A 5,452-nucleotide genomic window follows, 5' to 3' on the forward strand; every position below is an offset into this window, starting at 1 on the left:
CGCTTAGAGGAAGCTTGGTTACAGTGGTGCCTTCGTTCTTTTTACTTTAAACCAGTACGAGTGCAGCGGATCGCAATCCACTTACTCCAATAGTAACTACAATCTTGATCCAAAGCTAATTGACTCTTCCATTTAAAACGTAAACTGTATTTCTCGATTTTATTTGCGGCAAAGCTGCCTGTATCTAATCTATACGTTTATCTATCTGTATAGCAAAACCTAATTAAATGTATAGACACTGGCTGTTCCAGTCACGTACTGACTTGTTGTTCATGTGTAGCCACATCATTGTGTGATCACAGTATCTTGTGCAACTCATTCAATTGCGTGATCACACCATCTTGTGTGACCCGCACCTGCAATAACAGGGCACGTGAACCCCATTACACTCCCCCCATCAAGATTGTGAACGCCTGCAGTTCACATTCAAGTTTCGTCTCGAAAGAGACTCGCGTGTCGCAGACACCACAAAATTTTAAAGTCTTTGTCACGTCTTCTCTGCTCAATGAGCCCTTTGTAAAGGACACGGAAGATACCCAGTCTTGCTGGTTCCGAGAACGCTCGTGGGCAGAGCACTCCTTCGTCTCATGCACGCGGTGCAACTCCAGACAGTACACCCGAGGTTCTAAGACTAGTGAAGATCAAGCTTTCGGTTACCGAGTATCGCGCAGCACATTGTCAGCGACAGATTCGTAAGACCAAGGACACAGCCGCGATGTCTACTCCCGAACGCGCAACGCGCCCGCCACGGGCGATGAATTACCTCGTCGAGAATTTGGAAGAAGTCGACTACGAGTCGGATACTTCTTCCCCAGGATAAGAAGGAGAAGGGGGCGAAGTGGCACAGCTACGCGACGTTGGCCCACCTCGAACCTTGTGGATGCCGTCTCCGTTCCTAAAATTCTCGACTTCCGGCGGAGGAGGTGTCATTACCAATCACCTCGACGAGGCAGCTGGATGTTGTCCGCAGGGCAGCTCTCATGCGCACGCATCTTCCATCGGTCCTTGTCCCTTGTGTGGATATGGCTTCCGCTCGGCGAATTTCTTTACAGAAGAGATGGACGCGAACACTCAATCGTTTGGCGTCTACGCGGTCGGGCCTTCGTGAGCGAAAAGCTCTCCGAGCTCTCTTCTCGGTTCCTCCAGATTCCCAGTGGATACGTACCGAACTCGACTTCGTGTTTAGCGAGAAGGCGCTCCTCTACCCGCAATGCTGACGACTCCTGTGGTGTTTGTCCCCTGCAAAACCGCCGCAGATGTCAATGGGCTCTTTCGGCGATGGGAGCAGCGGCACCGGAGTCATTACTCACAGGACGGTTGGCGCGCGTGTCGACCGCCATGTGTGGTTTGTTTGCCAAACTCAAGACGCGTCGCCGACTTCCTTCGGATTGTCGTCCTGCAACGTATGGGTTCATCCATCACGTTCCCGCGAGCTCGATGGTCTCTAACATGGGTGAGTCTTCGACCGCAAAAGATCCGCCTATAGCTTTAGCTCAGTTCATGTCCCTTTGGCATTCCTAGCTTTTTGTCGAGAAGCGCGGGTCGTCATGATCTCTTTGATCGTAAGCGTCCAAGACATATGGGCAATCTTGCCGAATTGGCACTTCAAAATACCACGATTTCTCGAAGTCGGGGTATCTTCGCCGCTTCACAAGATACTGGATTTGACCCCGGCGAGCCACGTGATAGTGGGCATCAACATTCTCGTCGAGAATATTCAGCGGCAAGCAATGACGAATATTTCAATCACCGTCTGGTGACTCGCGATGCTCTCCGAGCTTTAAGGAACGAGGTCCGACGCGATCGAGTTTCCGCTGGGGTCGCGAGCCGCTGCGCGTAAGGCTTAGGTAGCTTGGGGCACGCTGTGCACCGGCTGCCTCACGTTGAGGATTATCGCGCTCTGCCGGAGCGGCTCCTAGCCGTTGAGCAGACCAGTGCATCCATTCATGCGAAGGTGGAGTGTTTGGAATCGTTAAAGATAGAGATCGTTGCACTCCTTGCTTAAGATCAGTTGCTGGAACAGCTTCTGGACAATCGATCGCCTTTTGGCGTCTCCCCGGCGCTAACGCTCTCGTGTTTACTTGCGCCAGATCCCGGTACGACTTAAACAAGCCCACATAAAATACCGGGTGGGTACGCATTCATCTCGGAAGGTTTAGCGTATACGCAAGGCACCGCTTTTCAACAAACTTGAATAGTCCGATAAACCAAGGACGGAGCTTCTTCTTAATGACAGTAAAAATTGCATGGGTAGGAGGGTTTTCAGCGTTCAATAAAAACCAGGTCTCCGAGCTCAATGTTTTCAATATTTTCTCTACTTCTTCCGTCTGCATATTCCTTCTGCATGTCTTGGTTTTAACCTTTGCGAACGCGTCATAAGACACTTGATGTGGAAGACAGGAAGTCATCGACTTCTTCACACACTGTAAAAGGGATGCCATCAGCTAGCCACTCGGTTATTACTCCCCCACCAAGCCCTGAGCCATGAGATGGCGGCGTGAGCAAAACAAGAGGATGAACGAGCCCGTTCACGTCGAACAGGCGTGTAGCCAGTAGACGCATGCACTGTATTGTTCAGAATGAACTATACGAATAGCAGCATGGCGCTCCAGCGCATCGGAGTCTCAGCGCAGTCGCTGTGAAGGGCTTCCTCGACGATGCAAATCACGCGCTCAGTTTGACTATCGGTATGCGGACGGTCCGATGTTGACATATCCAGCTTGGTGCCCAACACCTCAAAGATCGTCGACCAAAATTTCCCAGTAAAGCGTGGGTTTTTGTCAGAGACAATTGACTCCGGGACTCCATGTTGTCAAAAGACACGAACACTTCGCTGTACCGACACCGTGGATGGTGTCCGGCACCGCTGCAAGATGAGCCATTTATTAAGATTGAAAGACAACGACCACGGCACCCGTGTTACCCGCCGAGTCCCCAAACAAAAAGTTCAAACTCAAAAATAGCCAATACCCGGAGGGTAACGGCAAACTGACCAGCGGTGCCGCCGCATTCAAAGAGGATTTCAGTCCACTTTGGCCTTGACCTTAGCGAGATCCGCTTGAAGGCTACGCTTCCCAATGAAGCACCCTAAAACGGGATTTTTTTGGCGCCAAAGATGCAATTGTCTCCAGTAGCACACAGCGTATTTGTGCGCATGCACTCAAGCATCGCTCATAAATAAACGGTGTGGTTTTCTTCATCCGTCGTCCCGTGCTCGACACGACTGTGGACGAAGATGTCGTGGAAGTATGTTTATGCATACTCCCAGTGGGGCCTGAACAACTGCGTCACAAGACGGTTATATGTTAATGGTGCATCTGACAGCCCTTAAAGCTTCACCAGCCACTCCCAGAGCATGCCGCTTAGAGTACTCACAGCTGTCAGCGAAATCACTCGCTATCATAATCTATGGGTGATACCCATCGACAAAGTCGAGTGCACTATACACTGTATACCCTACCATGTTGTTCTGAAGATCATCCTTCCTAGGTATTGGCGTCTGTGCCAAAATGGTGGCAGCGTTAAGCTTATTGTAATCGTGAGCGATATACCACTTGTCGTTCGGTTTCCGGACACGAAACACGGGTGTCGAATGGGGAGACTTGCTCTCGCGCACCATTTCAGCGCCGTGCGACCGCAGGAAAGGTGTCAATGGCGTCGCACTGCTCCTTGGGCAGAGGCCATTGGCGCATTACGCAATGTTTGGCGTCGATTACATAGCGCACACCTCTGTCCGGAGGTAGGACCGACGGCGAGTATTTGGAGACGACGTCTTAAAATTCCTTTACGAAAGGATGGTTAGGATCCGAGGGATTCTTCAGAATCGAAAATCCACTTTGTGCGCCTAGCACCGTTTTGGTGTCCTCCAAAACAGCTTCATCCAGACGCAACGACGACTTAATCTTCTCTTCCGGACGTGCAATGACCACTCCGGATAAATCGCCAGCCTTCAAGACACCGCCATACTCTTCGAGGGACATTTCGTCCCTCAAAAAGAACATCCACCGCGGGTATACATCGAGGGTGATGTCGCCGTCTTCCTTCCCCGTCATACCGTTGACGAGGGTGTAAATCTGTACGCTAACGTCTACGGTAGACACAACCTGGGTCAGTTTGGACACCCGGCGTATTGCAGAAACCCATGCGGCGTCGCTGTCGCCTCACCACAGACATTTCATATCTTGGCGAGACTAGCATGAACACGCACTCAGTGTCGTCCAGTGTGCGCCCGCTTCCTGCTCCACCAGAGCCATGATTTTATCAACAAAGTCCGACGAAGAGTTGCTAGCTCCACAATCTTCGTTCAGCGGATAAAGTGACGCTTCACGCGCATATGAATGGCGCTGCTCAAAATGCCCCGGACCTCGTCTAATTATGCTACTCGTGGTTTGCAGCGACTGTGTCGAAACTCAGTGGATTACGTGCCACTCCACGTGCATCGCTGTGGTCTCGCCCTCGATGCCTCAGCCCTTGGCCGACCAAGGCTTCGATACTTGAGCAGCGCTCAGTGGGTTACGTGCCATTCCATGTTCAACCCACGAGCCACGCTTGGGATTCTTGTCCGATACAGCTTCGATGCTCACCAACTTGTATGATCCGATATCCAGCACGTTGACCGTCCCGGTCTAGTGTCTGCGCCAATCGCGCTTCTGCTTCCTAGCAGAAGTGGGTTCGTGACTCACCAAAGCTCCATTAAAACTTAGCATAGCGCCCAAAGTCTTCATTTTTTAATCAGTTCATGGCTCATGGTGTTTCAACCATGCCAAATCAAGGATAACGTCATTCCTTGCATCCAAGCAGCGTTACACACTATCAAACTCAAGTAACTTGACGCCGAGGTCCACCGGGACCCTTGGTCCCGTGACAAATGTCCCCGTCGCTAAGCGAAAAGTAACGATGTCACCCAACCGCACCTTCAGCCCCTCAGCAAATAGCTGACTTCCTTCCATCGTGGAGCGTCGAGCATAATTGGCCGAAGCCCCGGAATCGATAAGAATCTACATGGCTATAAAAGTCCTTCTTGGTCGCTTTACGACCAGCATGCCCGGCTTGATCGCACGATCCGTGTTCAAGAGCACGAAACTCTTCGGGGCTGATCTCTGCTGCCCTTCACCCCTTTGAGGCTCAGCAGAACTCACTTCTCCCCCCGTATGTCGCCCCACGTCTTCTGGTTGGTCTCGTTTCCGCGCGACAAATCAGGCTGGTTAAAAGCGGGAGGTCGGTTTGATGAACCTTAACGCGCCTTGCGCTGGACACAACCAGTCCAAAGGTGACGGGTATCCTCACAGACAAAAGCGTCAGGTGTTTAAACGTTGCTCGGTAGCCTGAAGCTTCCCTCTTCTTTTTCAGCATAACTGAGCTCCCTTAGCCCAGACCCGCTCGACGAGCTGCCAGAGTTTGCATTCCAACAAAGTTTGGCCGACTTAAAGTTGAATTTGGCGTTCAATGCCAC

The sequence above is a fragment of the Plasmopara halstedii genome (genome assembly GCF_900000015.1).
Source record: "Plasmopara halstedii genome assembly, contig: Scaffold_2604, whole genome shotgun sequence".
Lineage (NCBI taxonomy): Eukaryota > Oomycota > Peronosporomycetes > Peronosporales > Peronosporaceae > Plasmopara > Plasmopara halstedii.